Consider the following 18,409-nt stretch of genomic DNA (forward strand, 5'->3'; position numbering starts at 1 on the left):
ATACAGTTCCAAATAACCTTCAGTAGTTATGTACACAACCTTATCACAAAAAGCATTGAATATAAAGTAATGCATTCAACTCAAAGGAGTGTCCAGGTCAATTGTGCTGAAAACTAGTATGTACTATGATGATGTAAACATTATTATTATACTCCCCATATGTTTTCAGAAGTCTGCAACCAACCTTATTAGTGTGCTAGCTATGCTCCTGAAGTTACTTTCAGTAATATAGCGTTTTCTACATAGTTGATGATCTAAACCATGTAAAAGTCTGCACCACTGTAAATGGTTCTAGGTCGGTTACTGAATTCAGCATGCATTGTAGTATTCCATGGCACTGAGTACTCTACATGCAATATCTATACAGTTCCAAATTACCATGAGTAGTTATGTACCCAATGTTATCACAGAATGCATTGAATAGAAAGTAATGCATTCAACACAATGGAGCGCACAGTTCAATTCTGCAGAAAACTAGTATGTGCTTACATGATGTAAACCTTATTATAATACTCCCCATATGATTTCGAGTAGTCTGCAACCAACGTTATGAGTGTGCTACCTAAGCTCATGAAGTTACGTTCAGTAACATCAGGTTTTCTACACAGTTGAACATTAGCGTTTGCAGATCTAAACCAAGTCAAAGGATGATCCACTGTAAATCGTACCAGCTAGGTTACTGAATTCAGCTTGAATTGGAGTATTCCATGGCACTGAGCACTCTACATTCAATATCTATACAGTTCCAAATAACCCTGAGGAGTTATGTACACAACCTTATCACAAAATGCATTGAATAGAAAGTAATGCATTCAACTGAATGGAGTGCACAGTTCAATGGTGCTGAAAACTAGTATGTGCTTACATGATGTAAACCTTAATATAATACTCCCCATATGATTTCGAGTAGTCTGCAACCAACGTTATGAGTGTGCTACCTAAGCTCATGAAGTTACGTTCAGTAACATCAGGTTTTCTACACAGTTGAACATTAGCGTTTGCAGATCTAAACCAAGTCAAAGGATGATCCACTGTAAATGGTACCAGCTAGGTTACTGAATTCAGCTTGAATTGGAGTATTCCATGGCACTGAGCACTCTACATTCAATATCTATACAGTTCCAAATAACCCTGAGGAGTTATGTACACAACCTTATCACAAAATGCATTGAATAGAAAGTAATGCATTCAACTCAATGGAGTGCACAGTTCAATGGTGCTGAAAACTAGTATGTGCTAACATGATGTAAACCTTATTATAATACTCCCCATATAATTTCGAGTAGTCTGCAACCAACGTTATGAGTGTGCTACCTAAGCTCATGAAGTTACGTTCAGTAACATCAGGTTTTCTACACAGTTGAACATTAGCGTTTGCAGATCTAAACCAAGTCAAAGGATGATCCACTGTAAATGGTACCAGCTAGGTTACTGAATTCAGCTTGAATTGGAGTATTCCATGGCACTGAGCACTCTACATTCAATATCTATACAGTTCCAAATAACCCTGAGGAGTTATGTACACAACCTTATCACAAAATGCATTGAATAGAAAGTAATGCATTCAACTCAATGGAGTGCACAGTTCAATGGTGCTGAAAACTAGTATGTGCTAACATGATGTAAACCTTATTATAATACTCCCCATATGATTTAGAGTAGTCGGCAACCAACGTTATGAGTGGGCTACCTAAGCTCATGAAGTTACTTTCAGTAACATCACGTTTCCCACACAGTTGAACATTCGCGTTTGCATATCTAAACCAAGTCAGTTCCACTGTAAATGGTACCTGCTAGATTACTGAATTCAGCTTGCATTGGAGTATTCCATGGCACTGAGCACTCTACATTCAAAATCTATACAGTTCCAAATAACCTTCAGTAGTTATGTACACAACCTTATCACAAAATGCATTGAATAGAAAGTAACGCATTCAACTCAATGGAGTGTACAGTTCAATGTTGCTGAAAACTAGTACGTGCTAACATGCTGTAAACCTTATTATATTACTCCCCATATGATTTTGAGTAGTCTGCAACCAACGTTATGAGTGTGCTACCTAAGCTCATGAAGTTCCTTTCAGTAACATCACGTTGTCTGCACAGTTGAAGATTAGCGTTTGCAGATCTTAACGAATTCAAGGGCTGTTCCACAGTTAATGGTACCAGCTAGGTTACTGAATTCAGCTTGCGTTGGAGTATTCCATGGCACTGAGCACTCTACATTCCATATCTATACAGTTAAAAATAACCCTGAGTAGTTAATGTACACAACCTTATCACAAAATGCTTTGAATAGAAAGTAATGCATTCAACTCAATGGAGTGCACAGTTCAATTGTGCTGAAAACTAGTATGTACTATGATGATGTAAACATTATTATTATACTCCCCATATGTTTTCAGAAGTCTGCAACCAACCTTATTAGTGTGCTAGCTAGGCTCCTGAAGTTACTTTCAGTAATATAGCATTTTCTAATAGTTGATGATCTAAACCATGTAAAAGTCTGCACCACTGTAAATGGTACTAGGTCGGTTACTGAATTCAGCATGCATTGTAGTATTCCATGGCACTGAGTACTCTACATGCAATATCTATACAGTTCCAAATCACCATGAGTAGTTAGGTTCCCAATGTTATCACAGAATGCATTGAATAGAAAGTAATGCATTCAACTCAATGGAGAGCACAGTTCAATTCTGCTGAAAACTAGTATGTGCTTACATGATGTAAACCTTATTATAATACTCCCCATATGATTTCGAGTAGTCTGCAACCAACGTTATGAGTGTGCTACCTAAGCTCATGAAGTTACGTTCAGTAACATCAGGTTTTCTACACAGTTGAACATTAGCGTTTGCAGATCTAAACCAAGTCAAAGGATGATCCACTGTAAATGGTACCTGCTAGATTACTGAATTCAGCTTGCGTTGGAGTATTCCATGGCTCTGAGGACTCTACATTCCATATCTATACAGTTCCAAATAACCCTGAGTAGTTAATGTACACAACCTTATCACAAAATGCATTGAATAGAAAGTAATGCATTCAACTGAATGGAGTGCACAGTTCAATGGTGCTGAAAACTAGTATGTGCTTACATGATGTAAACCTTAATATAATACTCCCCATATGATTTCGAGTAGTCTGCAACCAACGTTATGAGTGTGCTACCTAAGCTCATGAAGTTACGTTCAGTAACATCAGGTTTTCTACACAGTTGAACATTAGCGTTTGCAGATCTAAACCAAGTCAAAGGATGATCCACTGTAAATGGTACCAGCTAGGTTACTGAATTCAGCTTGAATTGGAGTATTCCATGGCACTGAGCACTCTACATTCAATATCTATACAGTTCCAAATAACCCTGAGGAGTTATGTACACAACCTTATCACAAAATGCATTGAATAGAAAGTAATGCATTCAACTCAATGGAGTGTACAGTTCAATGTTGCTGAAAACTAGTATGTACTATGATGATGTAAACATTATTATTATACTCCCCATGTGATATCAGAAGTCTGCAACCAATCTTATTAGTGTGCTAGCTATGCTCCTCAAGTTACTTTCAGTAATATAATGTTTTCTACATAGTTGATCTAAACCATGTAAAAGTCTGCACCACTGTAAATGGTACTAGGTCGGTTACTGAATTCAGCATGTATTGTAGTATTCCATGGCACTGAGTACTCTACATGCAATATCTATGCAGTTCCAAATCACCATGAGTAGTTATGTACCTAATGTTATCACAGAATGCATTGAATAGAAAGTAATGCATTCAACTCAATGGAGAGCACAGTTCAATTCTGCTGAAAACTAGTATGTGCTAACATGATGTAAACCTTATTATAATACTCCCCATATGATTTCGAGTAGTCTGCAACCAACGTTATGAGTGTGCTACTAAGCTCATGAAGTTACGTTCAGTAACATCAGGTTTTCTACACAGTTGAACATTAGCGTTTGCAGATCTAAACCAAGTCAAAGGATGATCCACTGTAAATGGTACCAGCTAGGTTACTGAATTCAGCTTGAATTGGAGTATTCCATGGCACTGAGCACTCTACATTCAATATCTATACAGTTCCAAATAACCCTGAGGAGTTATGTACACAACCTTATCACAAAATGCATTGAATAGAAAGTAATGCATTCAACTCAATGGAGTGCACAGTTCAATGGTGCTGAAAACTAGTATGTGCTAACATGATGTAAACCTTATTATAATACTCCCCATATGATTTAGAGTAGTCGGCAACCAACGTTATGAGTGGGCTACCTAAGCTCATGAAGTTACTTTCAGTAACATCACGTTTCCCACACAGTTGAACATTCGCGTTTGCATATCTAAACCAAGTCAGTTCCACTGTAAATGGTACCTGCTAGATTACTGAATTCAGCTTGCATTGGAGTATTCCATGGCACTGAGCACTCTACATTCAAAATCTATACAGTTCCAAATAACCTTCAGTAGTTATGTACACAACCTTATCACAAAAAGCATTGAATATAAAGTAATGCATTCAACTCAAAGGAGTGTCCAGGTCAATTGTGCTGAAAACTAGTATGTACTATGATGATGTAAACATTATTATTATACTCCCCATATGTTTTCAGAAGTCTGCAACCAACCTTATTAGTGTGCTAGCTATGCTCCTGAAGTTACTTTCAGTAATATAGCGTTTTCTACATAGTTGATGATCTAAACCATGTAAAAGTCTGCACCACTGTAAATGGTATCAGCTAGGTTACTGAATTCAGCTTGCGTTGGAGTATTCCATGGCACTGAGCACTCTACATGCAATATCTATACAGTTCCAAATCACCCTGTGTAGTTATGTACACAAACTTATCACAGAATGCATTGAAGAGTAATCAATGCTTTCAACTCAATGGAGTGCACAGTTCAATTGTGCTGTAAACTAGTATGTGCTAACATGATGTAAACCTTATTGTAATACTCCCCATATGATTTCGAGTAGTCTGCAGCCAATTTCCTGAGTGTGCTACATAAGCTCCTGAAGTTACTTTCAGTAACATCACGTATTCTACACAGTTGAACATTCGCGTTTGCATATCTAAACCAAGTCAGTTCCACTGTAAATGGTACCAGGTAGGTTGCTGAATTCAGCTTGCATTGGAGTATTGCATGGCACTGAGTACTCTACATGCAATATCTATACATTTCCAAATCACCATGAGTAGTTATGTACCCAATGTTATCACAGAATGCATTGAATTGAAAGTAATGCATTCAACTCAATGGAGTGCACAGTTCAATTCTGCTGAAAACTAATATCTGCTAACATGATGTAAACCTTATTATAATATTCCCCATATGATTTCGAGTAGTCTGCAACCAACGTTATGAGTGTGCTACCTAAGCTCATGAAGTTCCTTTCAGTAACATCACGTTGTCTGCACATTTGAACATTAGCGTTTGCAGATCTTAACGAATTCAAGGGCTGTTCCACAGTTAATCATACCAGCTAGGTTACTGACTTCAGCTTGCAGTGGAGTATTCCATGGCACTGAGCACTCTACATTCAATATCTATACAGTTCCAAATAACCCTGTGTAGTTATATACACAATCTTATCACAAAATGCATTGAATAGAAAGTAACGCATTCAACTCAATGGAGTGCACAGTTCAATTGTGCTGAAAACTAGAATGTGCTAACATGATGTAAACCTTATTATAATACTCCCCATATGATTTAGAATAGTCTGCAACCAACGTTATGTGTGTGCTACCTAAGCTCATGGTTACTTTCAGTAACATCACGTATTTCTACACATTTGAACATTTGCTTTTGCAGATCTAAACCAAGAAAAAAGACGATCCACTGTAAATGGTACCAGCTAGGTTACTGAATTCAGCTTGCATTGGAGTATTCCATGGCACTGAGTACTCTACATGCAATATCTATACAGTTCCAAATCACCATGAGTAGTAATGTACCCAATGTTATCACAGAATGCATGGAATACAAAGTAATGCATTCAACTCAAAGGAGTGCACAGTTCAATTGTGCTGAAAACTAATATCTGCTAACATGATGTAAACCTTATTATAATACTCCCAATAAGATTTCGAGTAGTCTGCAACCAACGTTATGAGTGTGCTACCTAAGCTCATGAAGTTCCTTTCAGTAACATCACGTTGTCTGCACAGTTGAACATTAGCGTTATCAGATCTAAACGAAGTCAAGGGCTGTTCCACAGTAAATGGTACCAGTTAGGTTACTGAATTCAACTTGCAGTGGAGTATTCCATGGCACTGAGCACTCTACATTCAATATCTATACAGTTCCAAATAACCCTGTGTAGTTATATACACAATCTTATCACAAAATGCATTGAATAGAAAGTAACGCATTCAACTCAATGGAGTGCACAGTTCAATTGTGCTGAAAACTAGAATGTGCTAACATGATGTAAACCTTATTATAATACTCCCCATATGATTTAGAGTAGTCTGCAACCAACGTTATGAGTGGGCTACCTAAACTCATGAAGTTACTTTCAGTAACATCACGTTTTCTACACAGTTGAACATTCGCGTTTGCATATCTCAACCAAGTCAGTTCCACTGTAAATGGTAACAGGTAGGTTGCTGAATTCAGCGTGCATTGGAGTATTGCATGGCACTGAGTACTCTACATGCAATATCTATACAGTTCCAAATCACCATGAGTAGTTATGTACCAAATGTTATCACAAAATGCATTGAATAGAAATCAATGCATTCAACTCAATGGAGTGTACAGTTCAATTGTGCTAAAAACTGGTATGTGCGAACATGATTTAAACCTTATTATTATATACCCCATAGGATTTAGAGTAGTCTGCAACAAACATTTTGAGTGTGCTAGCTAAGCTCATGAAGTTACTTTCAATAACATCACGTTTTCTGGACAGTTGAACATTAGCGTTTGCTGATCTAAACCAAGTCAAAGGCTGTTCCACTGTGAATGGTACCAGCTAGGTTATTGAATTCAGCTTGCATTGGAGTATTCCATGGCACTGAGCACTCTACATTCAAAATCTATACAGTTCCAAATAACCTTCAGCAGTTATATACACAACCTTATCACAAAATGCATTGAATAGAAAGTAATGCATTCAACTCAAAGGAGTGTCCAGGTCAATTGTGCTGAAAACTAGTATGTACTATGATGATGTAAACATTATTATTATACTCCCCATATGTTTTCAGAAGTCTGCAACCAACCTTATTAGTGTGCTAGCTATGCTCCTCAAGTTACTTTCAGTAATATAGCGTTTTCTACATAGTTGATGATCTAAACCATGTAAAAGTCTGCACCACTGAAAATGGTACTAGGTCGGTTACTGAATTCAGCATGCATTGGAGTATTCCATGGCACTGAGTACTCTGCATGCAATAACTATACAGTTCCAAATGACCCTGAGTAGTTATGTACACAACCTTATCACAAAATGCATTGAATAGAAAGTAACGCATTCAACTCAATGGAGTGTACAGTTCAATGTTGCTGAAAACTAGTACGTGCTAACATGCTGTAAACCTTATTATATTACTCCCCATATGATTTAGAGTAGTCTGCAACCAACGTTATGAGTGTGCTACCTAAGCTCATGAAGTTCCTTTCAGTAACATCACGTTGTCTGCACAGTTGAACATTAGCGTTATCAGATCTAAACGGGCTGTTCCACAGTAAATGGTACCAGCTAGGTTACTGAATTCAGCTTGCAGTGGAGTATTCCATGGCACTGAGCACTCTACATTCAATATCTATACAGTTCCAAATAACCCTGAGTAGTTATGTACACAACCTTATCACAAAATGCATTGAATAGAAAGTAACGCATTCAACTCAATGTAGTGCACAGTTCAATTGTGCTGTAAACTAGTATATGCTAACATGATGTAAACCTTATTATAATACTCCCCATATGATTTCGAGTAGTCTGCAGCCAATTTCCTGAGTGTGCTACATAAGCTCCTGAAGTTACTTTCAGTAACATCACGTATTCTACACAGTTGAACATTCGCGTTTGCATATCTAAACCAAGTCAGTTCCACTGTAAATGGTACCAGGTAGGTTGCTGAATTCAGCTTGCATTGGAGTATTGCATGGCACTGAGTACTCTACATGCAATATCTATACATTTCCAAATCACCATGAGTAGTTATGTACCCAATGTTATCACAGAATGCATTGAATTGACAGTAATGCATTCAACTCAATGGAGTGCACAGTTCAATTCTGCTGAAAACTAATATCTGCTAACATGATGTAAACCTTATTATAATATTCCCCATATGATTTCGAGTAGTCTGCAACCAACGTTATGAGTGTGCTACCTAAGCTCATGAAGTTCCTTTCAGTAACATCACGTTGTCTGCACATTTGAACATTAGCGTTTGCAGATCTTAACGAATTCAAGGGCTGTTCCACAGTTAATCATACCAGCTAGGTTACTGAATTCAGCTTGCAGTGGAGTATTCCATGGCACTGAGCACTCTACATTCAATATCTATACAGTTCCAAATAACCCTGTGTAGTTATATACACAATCTTATCACAAAATGCATTGAATAGAAAGTAACGCATTCAACTCAATGGAGTGCACAGTTCAATTGTGCTGAAAACTAGAATGTGCTAACATGATGTAAACCTTATTATAATACTCCCCATATGATTTAGAATAGTCTGCAACCAACGTTATGTGTGTGCTACCTAAGCTCATGGTTACTTTCAGTAACATCACGTATTTCTACACATTTGAACATTTGCTTTTGCAGATCTAAACCAAGAAAAAAGACGATCCACTGTAAATGGTACCAGCTAGGTTACTGAATTCAGCTTGCATTGGAGTATTCCATGGCACTGAGTACTCTACATGCAATATCTATACAGTTCCAAATCACCATGAGTAGTAATGTACCCAATGTTATCACAGAATGCATGGAATACAAAGTAATGCATTCAACTCAAAGGAGTGCACAGTTCAATTGTGCTGAAAACTAATATCTGCTAACATGATGTAAACCTTATTATAATACTCCCAATAAGATTTCGAGTAGTCTGCAACCAACGTTATGAGTGTGCTACCTAAGCTCATGAAGTTCCTTTCAGTAACATCACGTTGTCTGCACAGTTGAACATTAGCGTTATCAGATCTAAACGAAGTCAAGGGCTGTTCCACAGTAAATGGTACCAGTTAGGTTACTGAATTCAGCTTGCAGTGGAGTATTCCATGGCACTGAGCACTCTACATTCAATATCTATACAGTTCCAAATAACCCTGTGTAGTTATATACACAATCTTATCACAAAATGCATTGAATAGAAAGTAACGCATTCAACTCAATGGAGTGCACAGTTCAATTGTGCTGAAAACTAGAATGTGCTAACATGATGTAAACCTTATTATAATACTCCCCATATGATTTAGAATAGTCTGCAACCAACGTTATGTGTGTGCTACCTAAGCTCATGGTTACTTTCAGTAACATCACGTATTTCTACACATTTGAACATTTGCTTTTGCAGATCTAAACCAAGAAAAAAGACGATCCACTGTAAATGGTACCAGCTAGGTTACTGAATTCAGCTTGCATTGGAGTATTCCATGGCACTGAGTACTCTACATGCAATATCTATACAGTTCCAAATCACCATGAGTAGTAATGTACCCAATGTTATCACAGAATGCATGGAATACAAAGTAATGCATTCAACTCAAAGGAGTGCACAGTTCAATTGTGCTGAAAACTAATATCTGCTAACATGATGTAAACCTTATTATAATACTCCCAATAAGATTTCGAGTAGTCTGCAACCAACGTTATGAGTGTGCTACCTAAGCTCATGAAGTTCCTTTCAGTAACATCACGTTGTCTGCACAGTTGAACATTAGCGTTATCAGATCTAAACGAAGTCAAGGGCTGTTCCACAGTAAATGGTACCAGTTAGGTTACTGAATTCAGCTTGCAGTGGAGTATTCCATGGCACTGAGCACTCTACATTCAATATCTATACAGTTCCAAATAACCCTGAGTAGTTATGTACACAACCTTATCACAAAATGCATTTAATAGAAAGTAACGCATTCAACTCAATGGAGTGCACAGTTCAATTGTGCTGAAAACTAGTATGTGCTAACATGATGTAAACCTTATTATAATACTCCCCATATGATTTAGAGTAGTCTGCAACCAACGTTATGAGTGGGCTACCTAAACTCATGAAGTTACTTTCAGTAACATCACGTTTTCTACACAGTTGAACATTCGCGTTTGCATATCTCAACCAAGTCAGTTCCACTGTAAATGGTAACAGGTAGGTTGCTGAATTCAGCGTGCATTGGAGTATTGCATGGCACTGAGTACTCTACATGCAATATCTATACAGTTCCAAATCACCATGAGTAGTTATGTACCAAATGTTATCACAAAATGCATTGAATAGAAATCAATGCATTCAACTCAATGGAGTGTACAGTTCAATTGTGCTAAAAACTGGTATGTGCGAACATGATTTAAACCTTATTATTATATACCCCATAGGATTTAGAGTAGTCTGCAACAAACATTTTGAGTGTGCTAGCTAAGCTCATGAAGTTACTTTCAATAACATCACGTTTTCTGGACAGTTGAACATTAGCGTTTGCTGATCTAAACCAAGTCAAAGGCTGTTCCACTGTGAATGGTACCAGCTAGGTTATTGAATTCAGCTTGCATTGGAGTATTCCATGGCACTGAGCATTCTACATTCAAAATCTATACAGTTCCAAATAACCTTCAGCAGTTATATACACAACCTTATCACAAAATGCATTGAATAGAAAGTAATGCATTCAGCTCAAAGGAGTGTCCAGCTCAATTCTGCTGAAAACTAGTATGTACTATGATGATGTAAACATTATTATTATACTCCCCATATGTTTTCAGAAGTCTGCAACCAACCTTATTAGTGTGCTAGCTATGCTCCTCAAGTTACTTTCAGTAATATAGCGTTTTCTACATAGTTGATGATCTAAACCATGTAAAAGTCTGCACCACTGAAAATGGTACTAGGTCGGTTACTGAATTCAGCATGCATTGGAGTATTCCATGGCACTGAGTACTCTGCATGCAATAACTATACAGTTCCAAATCACCCTGTGTAGTTATGTACACAAACTTATCACAGAATGCATTGAATAGAATGTAAAGCTTTCAACACAATGGAGTGTACAGTTCAATTTTGCTGAAAACTAGTATGTGCTAACATGATGTAAACCTTATTATAATACTCCCCATATGATTTAGAGTAGTCTGCAACCAACGTTATGAGTGGGCTACCTAAGCTCATGAGGTTCCTTTCAGTAACATCACGTTGTCTGCACAGTTGAACATTAGCGTTATCAGATCTAAACGGGCTGTTCCACAGTAAATGGTACCAGCTAGGTTACTGAATTCAGCTTGCAGTGGAGTATTCCATGGCACTGAGCACTCAACATTCAATATCTATACAGTTCCAAATAACCCTGAGTAGTTATGTACACAACCTTATCACAAAATGCATTGAATAGAAAGTAACGCATTCAACTCAATGTAGTGCACAGTTCAATTGTACTGAAAACTAGTATGTGCTAACATGATGTAAACCTTATTATAATACTCGCCATATGATTTAGAGTAGTCTGCAACCAACGTTATGAGTGGGCTACCTAAACTCATGAAGTTACTTTCAGTAACATCACGTTTTCTACACAGTTGAACATTCGCGTTTGCATATCTAAACCACGTCAGTTCCACTGTAAATGGTAACAGGTAGTTTGCTGAATTCAGCGTGCATTGGAGTATTGCATGGCACTGAGTACTCTACATGCAATATCTATACAGTTCCAAATCACCATGAGTAGTTATGCACCCAATGTTATCACAAAATGCATTGAATAGAAATCAATGCATTCAACTCAATGGAGTGTACAGTTCAATTGTGCTAAAAACTGGTATGTGCGAACATGATTTAAACCTTATTATTATACACCCCATAGGATTTAGAGTAGTCTGCAACAAACATTTTGAGTGTGCCAGCTAAGCTCATGAAGTTACTTTCAATAACATCATGTTTTCTGGACAGTTGAACATTAGCGCTTGCTGATCTAAACCAAGTCAAAGGCTGTTCCACTGTAAATGGTACCAGCTAGGTTACTGAATTCAGCGTGCATTGGAGTATTGCATGGCACTGAGCACTCTACATGCAATTAGTATACAGTTCCAAATGACCCTGAGTAGTTATGTACACAACCTTATCACAAAATGCATTGAATAGAAAGTAACGCATTCAACTCAATGGAGTGTACAGTTCAATGTTGCTGAAAACTAGTACGTGCTAACATGCTGTAAACCTTATTATATTACTCCCCATATGATTTAGAGTAGTCTGCAACCAACGTTATGAGTGTGCTACCTAAGCTCATGAAGTTCCTTTCAGTAACATCACGTTGTCTGCACAGTTGAAGATTAGCGTTTGCAGATCTTAACGAATTCAAGGGCTGTTCCACAGTTAATGGTACCAGCTAGGTTACTGAATTCAGCTTGCAGTGGAGTATTCCATGGCACTGAGCACTCTACATTCAAAATCTCTACAGTTCCAAATAACCGTGAGTAGTTATGTACACAACCTTATCACAAAATGCATTGAATAGAAAGTAATGCATTCAGCTCAAAGGAGTGTCCAGCTCAATTCTGCTGAAAACTAGTATGTACTATGATGATGTAAACATTATTATTATACTCCCCATATGATTTCAGAAGTCTGCAACCAACCTTCTTAGTGTGCTAGCTTTGCTCCTGAAGTTACTTTCAGTAAAATAACGTTTTCTACATAGTTGATGATCTAAACCATGTAAAAGTCTGCACCACTGTAAATGGTACTAGGTCGGTTACTGAATTCAGCATGCATTGTAGTATTCCATGGCACTGAGTACTCTACATGCAATATCTATACAGTTCCAAATCACCATGAGTAGTTATGTACCCAATGTTATCACAGAATGCATTGAATAGAAATCAATGCATTCAACTCAATGGAGTGTACAGTTCAATTGTGCTAAAAACTAGTATGTGCGAACATGATTTAAACCTTATTATTATACTCCCCATATGATTTAGAGTAGTCTGCAACAAACATTTTGAGTGTGCTAGCTAAGCACATGAAGTTACTTTCAGTAACATCACTTTTTCGGGACAGTTGAACATTACCGTTTGCTGAACTAAACCAAGTCAAAGGCTGTTCCACTGTAAATGGTACCAGCTAGGTTACTGAATTCAGCTTGAATTGGAGTATTCCATGGCACTGAGCACTCTACATTCAATGTCTATACAGTTCCAAATAACCCTGAGTAGTTATGTACACAACCTTATCACAAAATGCATTGAATAGAAAGTAATGCATTCAACTCAATGGAGTGCACAGTTCAATTGTGCTGAAAACTAGTATGTGCTAACATGATGTAAACCTTATTATAATACTCCCCATATGATTTAGAGTAGTCTGCAACCAACGTTATGAGTGGGCTCCATAAGCTCATGAAGTTACTTTCAGTAATATAACGTTTTCTACATAGTTGATGATCTAAACCATGTAAAAGTCTGCACCACTGTAAATGGTACTAGGTCGGTTACTGAATTCAGCATGCATTGTAGTAGTCCATGGCTGAGTACTCTACATGCAATATCTATACAGTTCCAAATCACCATGAGTAGTTATGTGCCCAATGTTATCACAGAATGCATTGAATAGAAATCAATGCATTCAACCCAATGGAGTGTACAGTTCAATTGTGCTAAAAACTAGTATGTGCTAACATGATGTAGACCTTATTATTATACTCAAAATATGATTTATAGTAGTCTGCAGCCAATTTCTTGAGTGTGCTACCTAATCTCCTGACGTTACTTTCAGTTACATCTCGTTTTCTACACTATTGAGCATTAGCGTTTGCTGAACTAAATCAATTCAAAGCCTGTTCCACTGTAAATGGTGTCCGGTAGGTTACTGAAATCAGCTTTTTTTGGAGTATTCCATGGCACTGAGCACTCTACATGCAATATGTATACACTTCCAAATGACCCTCCGTAGTTATGTACACAACCTTATCACAAAATGCATTGAATAGAAACTAATGCATTCAACTCAATGGAGTGCACAGTTCAATTGTGCTGAAAACTAGTATGTGCTAACATGATGTAAACCTTATTATAATACTCCCCATATGATTTTGAGTAGTCTGCAACCAACGTTATGAGTGTGCTACCTAAGCTCATGAAGTTACGTTCAGTAACATCAGGTTTTCTACACAGTTGAACATTAGCGTTTGCAGATCTAAACCAAGTCAAAGGATGATCCACTGTAAATGGTACCAGCTAGGTTACTGAATTCAGCTTGAATTGGAGTATTCCATGGCACTGAGCACTCTACATTCAATATCTATACAGTTCCAAATAACCTTCAGTAGTTATGTACACAACCTTATCACAAAATGCATTGAATAGAAAGTAACGCATTCAACTCAATGGAGTGTACAGTTCAATGTTGCTGAAAACTAGTACGTGCTAACATGCTGTAAACCTTATTATATTACTCCCCATATGATTTAGAGTAGTCTGCAACCAACGTTATGAGTGGGCTACCTAAGCTCATGAGGTTCCTTTCAGTAACATCACGTTGTCTGCACAGTTGAACATTAGCGTTATCAGATCTAAACGGGCTGTTCCACAGTAAATGGTACCAGCTAGGTTACTGAATTCAGCTTGAATTGGAGTATTCCATGGCACCGAGCACTCTACATTCAATATCTATACAGTTCCAAATCACCATGAGTAGTTATGTACACAACCTTATCACAAAATGCATTGAATAGAAAGTAATGCTTTCAACTCAATGGAGTGTACAGTTCAATTTTGCTGAAAACTACTATGTGCTAACATGATCTAAACCTTATTATAGTACTCCCCATATGATTTAGAGTAGTCTGCAACCAACGTTATGAGTGTGCTACCTTCGCTCATGAAGTTCCTTTCAGTAACATCACGTTGTCTGCACAGTTGAACATTAGCTTGATCAGATCTAAAGGAAGTCAAGGGCTGTTCCACAGTAAATGGTACCAGCTAGTTTACTGAATTCAGCTTGCAGTGGAGTATTCCATTGCACTGAGCACTCTACATTCAATATCTCTACAGTTCCACATAACCCTGAGTAGTTATGTACACAACCTTATCACAAAATGCATTGAATAGAAAGTAATGCATTCAACTCAATGGAGTCCACAGTTCAATTGTGCTGAAAACTAGTATGTGCTAACATGATGTAAACCTTATTATAACACTCCCCGTATGATTTAGAGTAGTCTGCAACCAACGTTATCAGTGGGCTACCTAAGCTCATGATGTTACTTTCAGTAACATCACGTTTTCTACACAGTTGAACATCCGCGATTGCATATCTAAACCAAGTCAGTTCCACTGCAAATGGTACCAGGTAGGTTGCTGAATTCAGCGTGCATTGGAGTATTGCATGGCACTGAGTACTCTACATGCAATATCTATACATTTCCAGATCACCATGAGTAGTTATGTACCCAATGTTATCACAGAATACATTGAATAGAAATCAATGCTTTCAACTCAATGGAGTGTACAGTTCAAGTGTGCTAAAATCTAGTATCTGCTGACATGATGTAAACCTTATTATTATAGTCAAAATATGATTTAGAGTAGTCTGCAGCCAATTTCTTGAGTGTGCTACCTAAGCTCCTGGTTACTTTCAGTAACATCACGTTTTCTACTCAGTTGAACATTAGCGTTTGCAGAACTAAACCAAGTCAAAGGATGATCCACTGTAAATGGTACCAGCTAGGTTACTGAATTCAGCTTGCATTGGAGTATTCCATGGCACTGAGCACTCTACATGCAATATCTATACTGTTCCAAATCACCATGAGTAGTTATGTACCCAATGTTATCACAAAATGCATTGAATAGAAATCAATGCATTCAACTCAATGTAGTGCACAGTTCAATTGTACTGAAAACTAGTATGTGCTAACATGATGTAAACCTTATTATAATACTCCCCATATGATTTAGAGTAGTCGGCAACCAACGTTATGAGTGGGCTACCTAAGCTCATGAAGTTACTTTCAGTAACATCACGTTTCCCACACAGTTGAACATTCGCGTTTGCATATCTAAACCAAGTCAGTTCCACTGTAAATGGTACCTGGAGATTACTGAATTCAGCTTGCATTGGAGTATTCCATGGCACTGAGCACTCTACATTCAAAATCTATACAGTTCCAAATAACCTTCAGTAGTTATGTACACAACCTTATCACAAAAAGCATTGAATATAAAGTAATGCATTCAACTCAAAGGAGTGTCCAGGTCAATTGTGCTGAAAACTAGTATGTACTATGATGATGTAAACATTATTATTATACTCCCCATGTGATATCAGAAGTCTGCAACCAATCTTATTAGTGTGCTAGCTGTGCTCCTGAAGTTACTTTCAGTAATATAATTTCTACATAGTTGATCTAAACCATGTAAAAGTCTGCACCACTGTAAATGGTACTAGGTCGGTTACTGAATTCAGCATGTATTGTAGTATTCCATGGCACTGAGTACTCTACATGCAATATCTATGCAGTTCCAAATCACCATGAGTAGTTATGTACCTAATGTTATCACAGAATGCATTGAATAGAAAGTAATGCATTCAACTCAATGGAGAGCACAGTTCAATTCTGCTGAAAACTAGTATGTGCTTACATGATGTAAACCTTATTATAATACTCCCCATATGATTTCGAGTAGTCTGCAACCAACGTTATGAGTGTGCTACTAAGCTCATGAAGTTACGTTCAGTAACATCAGCTTTTCTACACAGTTGAACATTAGCGTTTGCAGATCTAAACCAAGTTAAAGGATGATCCACTGTAAATGGTATCAGCTAGGTTACTGAATTCAGCTTGCGTTGGAGTATTCCATGGCACTGAGCACTCTACATGCAATATCTATACAGTTCCAAATCACCCTGTGTAGTTATGTACACAAACTTATCACAGAATGCATTGAAGAGTAATCAATGCTTTCAACTCAATGGAGTGCACAGTTCAATTGTGCTGTAAACTAGTATGTGCTAACATGATGTAAACCTTATTATAATACTCCCCATATGATTTCGAGTAGTCTGCAGCCAATTTCCTGAGTGTGCTACATAAGCTCCTGAAGTTACTTTCAGTAACATCACGTATTCTACACAGTTGAACATTCGCGTTTGCATATCTAAACCAAGTCAGTTCCACTGTAAATGGTACCAGGTAGGTTGCTGAATTCAGCTTGCATTGGAGTATTGCATGGCACTGAGTACTCTACATGCAATATCTATACATTTCCAAATCACCATGAGTAGTTATGTACCCAATGTTATCACAGAATGCATTGAATTGAAAGTAATGCATTCAACTCAATGGAGTGCACAGTTCAATTCTGCTGAAAACTAATATCTGCTAACATGATGTAAACCTTATTATAATATTCCCCATATGATTTCGAGTAGTCTGCAACCAACGTTATGAGTGTGCTACCTAAGCTCATGAAGTTCCTTTCAGTAACATCACGTTGTCTGCACATTTGAACATTAGCGTTTGCAGATCTTAACGAATTCAAGGGCTGTTCCACAGTTAATCATACCAGCTAGGTTACTGAATTCAGCTTGCAGTGGAGTATTCCATGGCACTGAGCACTCTACATTCAATATCTATACAGTTCCAAATAACCCTGTGTAGTTATATACACAATCTTATCACAAAATGCATTGAATAGAAAGTAACGCATTCAACTCAATGGAGTGCACAGTTCAATTGTGCTGAAAACTAGAATGTGCTAACATGATGTAAACCTTATTATAATACTCCCCATATGATTTAGAATAGTCTGCAACCAACGTTATGTGTGTGCTACCTAAGCTCATGGTTACTTTCAGTAACATCACGTATTTCTACACATTTGAACATTTGCTTTTGCAGATCTAAACCAAGTAAAAAGACGATCCACTGTAAATGGTACCAGCTAGGTTACTGAATTCAGCTTGCATTGGAGTATTCCATGGCACTGAGTACTCTACATGCAATATCTATACAGTTCCAAATCACCATGAGTAGTAATGTACCCAATGTTATCACAGAATGCATGGAATACAAAGTAATGCATTCAACTCAAAGGAGTGCACAGTTCAATTGTGCTGAAAACTACTGCTAACATGATGTAAACCTTATTATAATACTCCCAATAAGATTTCGAGTAGTCTGCAACCAACGTTATGAGTGTGCTACAGAAGCTCATGAAGTTCCTTTCAGT

Source organism: Hypanus sabinus, chromosome 4 (genome assembly GCF_030144855.1).
Source record: "Hypanus sabinus isolate sHypSab1 chromosome 4, sHypSab1.hap1, whole genome shotgun sequence".
Classification (NCBI taxonomy): domain Eukaryota; kingdom Metazoa; phylum Chordata; class Chondrichthyes; order Myliobatiformes; family Dasyatidae; genus Hypanus; species Hypanus sabinus.